The sequence below is a fragment of the Lissotriton helveticus genome, chromosome 2_1 (genome assembly GCF_964261635.1).
Source record: "Lissotriton helveticus chromosome 2_1, aLisHel1.1, whole genome shotgun sequence".
In the NCBI taxonomy this organism is placed as follows: Eukaryota; Metazoa; Chordata; class Amphibia; order Caudata; family Salamandridae; genus Lissotriton; species Lissotriton helveticus.
Window position 1 is genome coordinate 2,090,644,729 of NC_136059.1, and position 11,988 is coordinate 2,090,656,716.

Below are 11,988 nucleotides of genomic sequence, written 5' to 3' on the forward strand. Positions count from 1 at the left end.
AGGAAAATAATTAAACTTGCATGATCTTATATACAAGTACATGGACAAATATCTCAAAAGACGAGTGGGGTGATTTACTATGTAGAATGAGGTGGAGCGGTCCAAGAGAACAAGTACAGATGTGTTTCCATTGCCTGTGCTATTGTTATTATGATTAATAAACTAGAAGAGTCATTTTCGTCCTATGATATTGATGATATCTTGACGGACTTAGATGAAGATTTCTATGGATATCCAACAGGTTCTGAAGTTGTCTAATTTTGACCTATGCCATTAACTTACTAATAGGCACCAACTTACCAATGAACTGACAGGCTCATCATGATTATCATCATGCATTCACATATATTGAGTCATATAATTTTCCTTTAATGATGGATGAACAGCATCATGTCGAAGACAAAAATTGATGATGGTGCACAGAGTTCTGACATATTTCCCCTCTGGACAAGAACCTAGCCTTGTGCTGAATCACAAGGGCAATAAGAGGATGTCACATCACATAACATAGCTGCAGTATCCCCAGATGAAATGAGAGAATACAATAGTGAGGGCATAGCCGGAATATATTCCCTGAGAATGAAAGGTTTCCACCAACGTGTGTAAGGCAGCAGCTGATTTCTATTTTTAAAAATGCTTAATTTTTTTGTAGAAACCTCAGTATCAATGTGGAAAAGTGATGTTGGTATATACATCAAAGAGTCCTGAAGACCATAATGAATATTTGAAGTCAACATGATGTAAAATATGCAAAATAAGAAGGATTCTATACACATGTCATGTGTTATTTTTGTGTACTGGAAATTGGATTTGGTTCCTAGAATTTATTAGGTTTTTAATAAGGGTGTTCTATTAAACTTCCATTGGCAGAGGTGAATAAAGATGATAACTGCAATTTTTTGTAGAAGATGTGAAATCTGAACTTCGCTTGTGGGTAACATTTTAGAAAAAAATGATTTTCATAGAATTTTACCTCCTAATAATACCTTATGTATGTGTCTTATCAAACAATGGCAGCACATTACCTCCTGGAATTATTGGGGACTGTATCAAAATTGATTAGGAATGGGTGGAGTGAAAATAAGATAGGTAATGTTTTCTCCAGTCCATTTTTCACAGCTGATCATACGAAGCTTAAGAGCAGGTGGAAGGTTAGGCAGATATTTGACCAACAGTAATTATAAGTGATTAAATCAAAAATATAGGCAGAGAATAAAGGCAAAAATAGTTCCAAAAAGTACTTCTATAATAAGTACCTTAGAATTGATGCCAGGGCCAGTTTAGCAAGAATCACAAGATATAGATTCTAAATTATGTTTTTCTCATGAGATGGAAGAGACATAAATGCTTGAGAATTGATCTCCAATGGTCAATGTTCTGTAATGGTTCTTCTAGGATACAGTAAACAGTCAATCTTGAGGAGTTGTTCTTACAGGATCCATATGATCTGATCTTCAAGAACAATTTGGTTAATTACCAATGACTTAGGGGGAGATTGGAGCTGACCAAGATAGTCTCTCATTTTTAAAGCTCCCTGCCGGTCCTGCACTCCTGTTGAAGCACCTCAGGTGCTTGCAGATGTTGCTTTTGTCCATGGGACTTGAGATGTGTGCCCCAATGCCTAAGGCGATTGGACTCAGCGCTGTGACGGTCACATGGGATGCAGCCTATCACCTGACACAGCACCAACTGCACTCTTCTCCGTATGGACACCCATTGCTCCGCTTTCAACCCCAGCGCTTCCTGGCGGCCATTCAGTGGGTCCAACTTAGACAGATGCTCACCCTCAAGTCATATCTGCCCTGTGACAGCACAGAACCAGTAGGAGGGCAATGGCATGGTAAGGTGGTGGGCTGAGGACCTTGCTGGGTGGCTCGAGGGGCCCAATGGCTTCAGAGTACCACTGGGACCCACCAATTCTTCTCCTTTGACAGTTCATGGAGCCCGACCATTGCTGCAGACTAGGCACCCCCAGGGGACACAAAATGAATGTAAAGCCGGGAAATGCTCCCCGACCAGGGTCCACATTATCCTGTGCACTGCAGCGGACTAGAGTGTGAGCATGCTCCCAACCCCATGGACCATGGGCTCTCCGCTTACCATTGACTCGGCCCTGTTAGAGCACGACTAGGAGTGCACCCTGACTGTTTAAGACCTGCATACCAACTAATCTCTTCCTCCTCAGATGTTCCCTGGCTTTCACCATCTGGGGTGCCTACACATGGAGACCGGATTACCTCCCACTGCCCGGCTCAGTTGGATGATACTCCTACACTTCAAGACCCTGGGAAGTGAAACAGTGGGGCTAGCCTGGCCTTCTACCTTGTGACTTTTCTCTCCCCTGTAGGTGGCACTTGGTGCCCATTGACTGGGTGATTGGTGGCCCCTAGTCAGTGGGTAGGACTTGCTCTTTGACTCATATCCCTGTAATATTTGAGTGTATATGCTGGCCATCCCCCACCATGTTTATATAACTACCCTTTCCACACCCCATAGGGGCTCCAGGGCTGCGGGGCTAACATTCAGTTTCCTTAGTGCATCTGTATTGTATTCCAGCAACAGCCAACCCACCAGCTACCACTCATAATATTGACACACTCCTCAATTAAATTTCGGCCATTGGCACCACTCTCTCTGTGATGGATGAAAAGATGACAAATCTCACACAGGAGGTTAAATCCATGTGTCAAGAGATGTCCTCCATACTCTCATGCCTGAACAAGTTAGATCACTGGCTGGATTATGTGGAATATCAATATACCCATCCACTGGACTGAGGACAGGTTATTGAATTCCTGGACTGTATAGTGATCGACCTAGAGGCGAAGGCATGGAGAGACAACTTTTTGATTCACAGGACTCCAGAAGGGGCAGAACAGGCTAACCTTCTGGTATACTTCACTAAAAGTATCCAGAAGCTCATCCTCCGTCTTCACTTGCACAAACCTCTGTAATTCTAGAGCGACTATATGGTTTGGTCTCACCTAGAATTTCAGTCCAACACCCCATGACCCATCATAATCTCTACACTCTGCTACCAACACAGTCAGGCCATTCTCATGACAGCCAGAAAGCTACCTGAACCTTTATGTGTTGATTGAAGCAAGGGCTCCTTCTCGGCTGACATTTCCACAGCCATCAATGGCTGGAGTAAGAGTTTCTTTGCCCTCTGCAGCCACTTGGAGCACAAGGACATAAAAAAGGGATTACTTAAACTTGCATGGATGGTTGGACCTTCAATGGGAAGACGTGGAGTACACTCATCCAGGGGACCTCAAGTTCTTCCTGGACACCCTTGATGACCCTGCAATAGACAGAGCCACCAACAACACATTCACTGTTCCATGTCAAGTAGACTCCCTCCCAGGAAACCCCCTTAATATCAGCCCAGTCAGTTTTGCATTGGCTGGGGATTTGGAGCAGGCTGACCTGCACCAAGTGGTGGAGACACTCCACGAGGACACAGTCAGGGACAAATTGGCATCCCCTGAAACAGTCAGTGACTGATGCCAGCAACAGGAGAGAACTCTTACCATATCCTTTGCCCGGGAATCTCTTGTTGCTCAGTGTTTGTCTCTTCAAGATTATCTCTTTGCTTATATCCTGTTGGTTGGGGGGCAACACTTTCTTTTAAGCCCCACTGGATCCGTTTCCATGCCTCTACTGGTGGTGGGTGCCTAGTGGATATCTTGGCTTCCCCAGTCCCCGGGCATGAGGTTCAAGTTGCAGCCTTGATGTGTGCCTGCCATTTGGGCCTGCCTTCAGACACTGCCTGATTTGTTACTCCTCTTTGGTACCCAAGTTACATAATATAGGGACTCTGACCACCTACAGACATCTACGATAGTGGGTGGCTGCAGCCACCCCCAAAGCTTATGGCCCCTACCTCCATACAAGGCGGTGCAGGACCGACCCAGGAACCCAAAGTTAGAGGACCCTAACACTTTCCTCTCACTTAGGGCCCCTCCCCCTATTTCCTCCCCGATTGGACCTCCAGCTTCTCTATCCCAGTTCTTTTTAGTCACCTCCTGGTGTCATCGCACACTTTCACATGTCACACAAAACGCTGACCCTGATCTCCATGAATGTCCCCTACAAGTGCAAGAAGATCCTGCATTACCCCAGTTTAAAATGCAATGACATAGCCCTCTTGAGGTCAATGCACCTCCCTCGAATGAAATTGGCCAAGCTCAAACAGGAACTGGTGGGCATTAGCAGATCAGTCAGCGACCAGGGTGAGGGCTCTTCCTCAAATAGCTGCTCGAACAAATGCATGATGTCCATTCTTAAAGGGAAGAGCATCTCATGTAAAATTATTAAAACCTGGACAGTCAGTGGGTACTGGCCAAACTAAGGATCCTGAATACGACGATTATCATGGGCTCCATCTAAGTGCCCACCATAGATAAAACCTATTTCCTGGCACGGGTCTCAAGACTTTTGTCCACCCTTGGCAAGACACTTGAGCTTTTGGGTGGGTAATGACCCGATTCTGAACAGGACTAGGGATGGGGATGTGCATATTTGAAAACACAGGGAACAACTCAATTTTATGCTGGGGAACAACTTTTGGTAGCTATTTGGTACTTACTGCTTCCAGGGGATAGGAAATTAATGTTCTTTTCTGAGCCCCATGGAAACCCAGTCTCATATAGACTACTATCTACTCCATGGCCAGTCACTACCGCACATCACACACTGCGAGATCCTCGAGGCAGGTCTAGTGGAACACAGCCTGGTTCTTCTGGGCCTTGAGATTAGGCGCACTATGCCAACCAGAGCTGATTGAGAATGCAGGCGTTTGCTAACAGATCGTTGAGAGTGAAGAACAACTGCAATTACAAATTCATACATATCTCTCCAACCATGACTCAAGATGGGTGCTACGGGCAGATAGCAAAGCCATGGCTGACTCTCCATGGCCAAACATAAAGAGTGCTCTGATTTCCATCTTCTAGAAAATACTGTAGGCACCCTCATGGCGCAGCACACAACTGCCTCTTTGCTGTACTTCTTGAAACAACTTGGGCTCACCAACATCCGTTTGAACTCCAACATCTCCGAGGCACCTGAGAAGGCCTTGGTCAAGTTGAAATGGTGGTGGTACAATCATAGAGGAAAGGTGGGTCGACTTTCGACTGCACAGCTGAATTAGAGAGAATCCGTCCTCTCTGTGACGCGAAACCTCTTAGTACACCCCAACAACATTGTGAATCATTTCTCTTCCTATTAAGCATCCTTCTATAGAGCAGATCTGGAAGCTATGCCCTCCCAGGTTTGTGTTTTCCTTACCCCTTTGTATCTACAGGCAGTACACCCAGGCAAGGTCTTCCCCCAACCTTTCCATGAGTCTCAGGTGGGCTTCATTCCAGGACATAGCTCTCACAATAACCTGTGAATGCTAGCTCATCTTTTATGGCAATCAAAGAATATCCCTCTAAGATTTCCATGCTCTCCTTAGATGCTGAAAAGGCATTTGACCATGTAGACTGCTTCCATCTCTTTCAGGTGTTGTCCCATATGCAGCTAAGGGAGGACTATATACGAAAGGTTCACCTTCCCTACAATCTGCCCAGGGCCGAGGTTTTGTATAGAGGATTCCAGTTGGCCCTTTCCCAGTTAAGCATTGCACTTGGCAGGGCTTCCCTTGTTCCCACTCCTCTTCCTTCTTGCTTTGGAATACCTGGTGGTGGCGCTTAATCAGGTGCAAGATATGGGTTTCATCCCCATCTACAAGGGAGAGGTTGAAGCCCTCTTTAACGCCGATGAGATGTTGCTCCTCCTGTCCCATTTCCATGCTTCCATAGCTGCCGAGATACCTATCATTGTTCATGCATTATTTGGCTGCAAAATCAACCGATCAAAGTGCAAGATCCATTATAACTTACGACATTTATGGCTATAACATGAGGTGGGTTTAGTCGGGCTTCCCTACCTGGCTGCTAAAATCAATGCAGGCCTGTTTTGAATGGTGAAGGGAAACCTCCTCCCATTAATAGATTGGGCAAAGTGAGATTTCCTGAGGTGGTCATACAGTAACCTCTACCTCTCGGGCAAAGTTCAGACAAGTAAAATGATGGTAGCTCCCTGATATCATTAACTTTTTGGCATTTTCCCTCGTCGAGTCCCTAGCACATTATTGGCCGGCAAAGAGGCTGACATCAGATCCTATATCTGGAGCCGACGTCCCATCTCTGGGCTGACACGACAGCTGGGGGCTTGCGGCTACCACATATGAAATTGTACAGTCTAGTCTTTCATTTATCACAGCTGCCTGCGTACTTGGGCCTAACTCAGAAGTGTCTTCTTGGGGTGAACTTCGAACGGCATCTTTTCAGCAGTTCACATCCTTCCTTTCTCGTATATTTGACCACTTCCAACCATGTGGTGGCCTCCAACCCTGTCTTTGCAACGTTGGCGGAGTTCCATCATTGTGTCATCATAAAGCAACACTTTGGTACAAAGCGCCCATCTGCTTTGGATGGAAACTGCTCTACTGGGAGACCTGACATGCGAACAGCCTGAAGTGGGTGAACCAAATGTATGCCAGTGGGTTACTTAATTTGATTCCTGCCCTTTGTATGGATTTGTACTTCGGCCGGCAGACCAATGGTGATATGCATATTTACTTCATGCTGTACCTAAAACTCAATAAATAAATCTTGTAGAAATAAAATCTAAGCATTGTGCAATCTAAGTGCACTGTTAAAGAATTAAATTAACATTCTAAGTGTTATGCTTGCTTGTTCCAGTCTATGCTCTCTCTCACTGTTGCTGAAACAGTTTTCAGAATGGGGGTGCTGCCATTAATGAGATATCACTGAAGTAATATAGATTTTGAAAAATCCAAGCGGCACACAAAAAAAAGTCTAGCAAATATGCCAAACCTATTCATCAGGAGAGTGGTAAGGGTGTAGTATTAGCTTTTGTGCATGTTAGAGCACTGGTGAGGTAGCGCATTGCTGTGTACAGATAGCACAATTTCCATTGCAATGGCTTCTAAATGTGCATTAACACATAGTTTTACTGATAAAACTATATAGTGCACAATTGATATTGTGTGGAAATCAGGTTTCCGAGAATATTTATCACTTGTGCATTATTAAGTATTGTGTATTGATTTTTGAGGATCATATTATAATCTTTGTTTTCCATCACACTTCAGGAGAAAAATGTGCTTCATTTGTGTTGATATATTTGGAAATATCTGCATAGTTAATTTACAGGTATTTAAATGTCGTTGTCTGTTGGAAAAAAATTGGCATCCTACAACCTTTCCTTTCACTTCCACTACCCCAGCAAGATTGCCAGATAGGTCCCATTACAAAGTCCTCTACGTTTGCAGTCAGTGAAATAATATTAAACACCAGTTTCCGAATAAGCAGCAGAAACAGCTGACATTTGACCAATGTGGCAGCAAATGTGACAAGATAAATGCTTATTTCACCTTCTGAACTCCAGCATGGTTATTTTGGGGGTGAACCAGCACCCACACACACCATTACTTCCAGCGGCTATACTCTATTGAAAAGAAAAAATAATACCAAATAAATTATGAAAATCAGTCTCCTGTGGTGCTCTCTCGCTCTTTTTACTTCCCATTTTTATAATACCATTTGCCACATTTTTATACATTGGACCCTACAATCACTAGACAAAAACTTGTTTCTAACGTTCTTAATATAGTGTAGTTGAGACATTGCAAGGCACAGGTGTATTACCAATAACACGGCCGCTAGACAAAAAAATGCCTTCATGGCAGCATAAACATTATTTGCATTACTATAATGCATTTAATAATAGTAGGAATATCCTTGCGTGTTAGAAACAGCCCAACCTGCATCACTTAAAACCTTGGTCCATATTTATCATAGTATTGCATTGCCCTTGCGCCGTGCAAGAAGACCCAAGGGCGACACAATTCTAAGTCAGATTTATCAAGCCACCTTGTGTGTCCCTGCTGGGCCTAATGCATCTGGAGTAATGCAAGGCAGCGCAAGTCGCTGCTTGCATTAGTCTGCTTAGGGAGGCATCCCATGGGAGGAGAGTGGCTGTTCCCGCTCATCCACACATGGATTTTGCCTCATTCCTACATATACCATTAGTGGTAGACCTGGGAATGCTTGAAAATGCACCAAGGGGAGGTGTAAAGAGGAGAAATAGCTCTATTTCTACTCGTTTTTCCTCTTTCTATGTGTGCTGCTTTCTGCAGGACACGTAGAAAGAGGAAATTGAATGTGGAGATTGTTTTGTGCAGAAAATCAATCCTGCTTACATCTCAGGCACCCATGTACTATGGTGCGAGGGTGCCTGCAGTCACGTAAGGCAAGGAAAGGACAGGAATGTGCAGTATGATGTTAAATAGGGTGAATTCCTGCCCTTTCCCTTTCAGCAGTGCAGTGCAGCAATCGGGGCTTGCTGCGTTGCGAGAAAGTTTGATAAATCTTGGCCCTAGCGTGACATTGCTGACCTACTTTCTCCTTATAACAGGACACCAAAGGATAAACTAACACAGATTTGTAATCAAACACTTCATAATCTGTTTCAACTGAAATTAAAGTTAGTCTACTCCTTAACAGGGGATGAGATCTTTTGTATGCCGTGCACATTTTAACTTCACTATTTCATAAACGTTTTGATTTTCTTATGCAGGATGTGTCAATAATTTTCACTTTCAAGAGATTGGTTCAAGCAGAAAAATCCTTTCAGAAACTGTAAAACTGGAGGAGTACACCTTGTGCGGCTCTAGCAACGTTCTAAGTGTGACTTTAAAAACGACGTGGAAAATAACTGAACATGTATTTTTATGACTTTGTTACACAGGGACATAACTTGCAGAAATGCTTATGTAAATTTCCGCCCAAGCGTATTTGGAATAACGTGCAATTCTAACAACAATTTTTCTTATCCCACGGTGAAAAATGTCCACAATTTCACCCACCGATAAACATTGTCCATCTTCTAGACATTTATATTTCATTGCTCGCTCCCACCGTAACCCACTTTCCGGATCTCCTTAACCACTCACCCATTCTCAGCCTTCATATTTTCAGTGTGTATTTTTTGCACATATACCATTTCTATCGTCCCTTACGTTCTATTCTGCTCCCCTATTTTTCATCTTCCTGGATTATTTTCTTTAGTGTTCTGTCCTTACTAGTCCACCATCAGATCAACACAGGCAGTCTTTAGCTGCTCTGAGATACAGAAATTGATTTGACAAATATATTAATCTATGTGTTTGACTCAATTTGTTGGCATGCATTTCAGAAATTGTTTAAGGTGTTGTAAAAGAGTTATCCAGAGGAACAATTTCTGGCTTGGACTTCTTGCCATAGAATTGTATGCAGTTTATGCAGATATCCTTAAATTAAAAGATGTTTAGTGAAGCTAGAACATCTGGCTGTCTCTCGAAAAAATGAGAGACCCATTATTGTCTCTCTTGTCAATGCTTAAAGCAGGCTAAAAAGTATTCAGCAAAATATTAGGAAATAGATTGCTCCTTAAATTGGTGCACTGATGCACTCTGATCAAACAGATCTAATACCTAAGCGTTAAACAGTGCCCAACATTAGGAGATTGACACAAGAAATGGACTTGTCAGCAGATTGTCCGAAGGCATTAATACTTTCATTAGACATCAAAAAGGCCTTCAGCTCTCTTTAATGGGAGTTCCTTTATGTTGTTATGGCCAACAAGGACTTGGGTAGCGGCTTTCTGGAATGGACAAAATTGTTATACACTAGACCAATGGCTCAAATTTGAATGGGAGTGGTGAGTTCGGATATGTGCCCAATTGGGAGGGGCACATGGCAGGGTTGCCCCTTTTCTGTTTGATATAGCTGTATAATCATTGCCCATGGTGGTCATACAACTGGAATGGCATGGTGAGCAAAAAAACGATGGAATTAGGCCCAGATCTCTGTACTGGGGTGAATGTATTACATTTTTCTGCATTCTCTCCATCAATTGTTCTTTTTGTATTCGTCACCCCGAGTGGGACAGGTATGCCCAAACATGGGCCCCGTGCTCGCTATGCCACTGGAGTCAAGCCATCTTGGCTGATGAAAGCCCAAACCGGTCCTAGGATGCTTGTTTCCAGTCCAGGGAGGACCTGGCCTGGCAGTTCGGGCTGGACTGTTCCCAATGGGCGCAGGATCAAGACTGCTTTGCATATGGCTGGGTCCAAACTGAAATGGCATGGTGAGCAAAAAAACGATGGAATTAGGCCCAGATAGCCATACTGGGGTGTATGTATGACATTGATCTGCATTCTGACCATCAATTGTTGTTTTTGCATTTGTCACCCTGAGTGGGACGGGGATGCCCAGACGTGGGTCCCGTGCTCTCCATGCCACTGGAGTCAAGCCATCCTGGCTGATGAGGGCTGAAAGCAAGAAACGGCTCCTAGGATGCTTGTTTCCAGTCCAGGGAGGACCTTGCCTGGCAGTTCGGGCTGGACTGTTCCCATGGGGCGCAGGGTCAAGACTGATTTGTATATGACTGGGTCCAAACTGGAATGGCATGTTGTGCAAAAAAACGGTGGATTTAGCCCCAGATCTTTGTTCTACATTCTGTCCATCAATTGTTTCTTTTGTATTGGTGGTCATACATGGGCATTGATCAAAGGTCTTGTATTTAATAGATCACCTTAAATATTTCACTCTATGTCAATGATATGCTTTTATAACTGTTTGATGAATGATCTGATGTTTTGGGTGCCTTTGTGGCCCTCAAAGGCTTTGTCCGACTGGATTGCAGAGAACGGGGGTTAATCCAATGCCTACATATTACATGCCCATGTGATTGAAGATAGACTCTCAGGGTGATGGCACATATTGGGAACCGATATATTGATTATGGGTTCCCCACATACAAAAACTTTAACTTGTATCAGGGCAAGAGGACGAAGGGAGGGCAACATTTCTCTACATACATCATTGGCACTTGGCAAATTGATTCAATCAAATGTGGAGAGACATTTAACACTGGTTACTTCCAATATTTTATTTTGAAATATGCTTCAATTTATTTTTTTAAATAGTGCAACTGTCTTCAATTCGTTGTACATATATCGTAACAGTTGTTAATCTAACATTTAGAAACAAACCCTTATACAAACAAACCATTCATACTACCATGCATCAACACACAAGAGTGCAATTATGTAGTAAAATTCCTCCTTCAATACAGCATTATTGATCGACAGCTTCTAGGCACTGATCTTATGAAAAAACACTAATTTCGGTGAAAACACATTTTGGTGCCTGAACTTATGATGTAATGCACCTTCTTCAGGACCATATTTATGCAGGAAGTACTTCTGGTAGGATGATATCTAAACTAAACTAATTATAATTTTACTGTCTGTCCACCATAATCTCTTTTAAGATTTAATTCACTTAATTTGCCAATCGTCTCCCAAGTAAGCCTATCCTATATAGCTGCACTCCCATTTCCAATACACCTCACTGTTCATTGCAAATTCACGTGGGCCACTAGTTCCACCAACAGTTCACCCCCGCAATGAATGTGTTGAAGCAGACCAATATTTCCGTCACAAGTTGCCTTCTATATTTTTCACTTTTCTCCATACCTCATGTTTGCACACAAATGTGCACAGATGTAGTTTATTTTTCTTTGATATACTTGTTATTTTTTCAATCGAGTCCTCAGTTTATATTACACTAGTAGCAATTCTTATTTATTCTGTAAAGTAGCGCATACGAGTGCCTCTTGGTTTACATTGGTGTGTTGCATGATCATACAAAGGATTATATATACATTTAGTTTCATCAGCTGTTTTTTTCTTAGATACAGTAACTATACTTATTTTTTATTTCTCGATGTAATGCCTTTATTGGATAATGCCGGACATCGTAGATTTAGAGATTTAGCAAAAGTTTTCTTTACATTTTACATTTTATGATGTATTTATTTCAGTAGGAAAAGTCATTTCTGATGGTCAGTTGGACATTATTAACTACA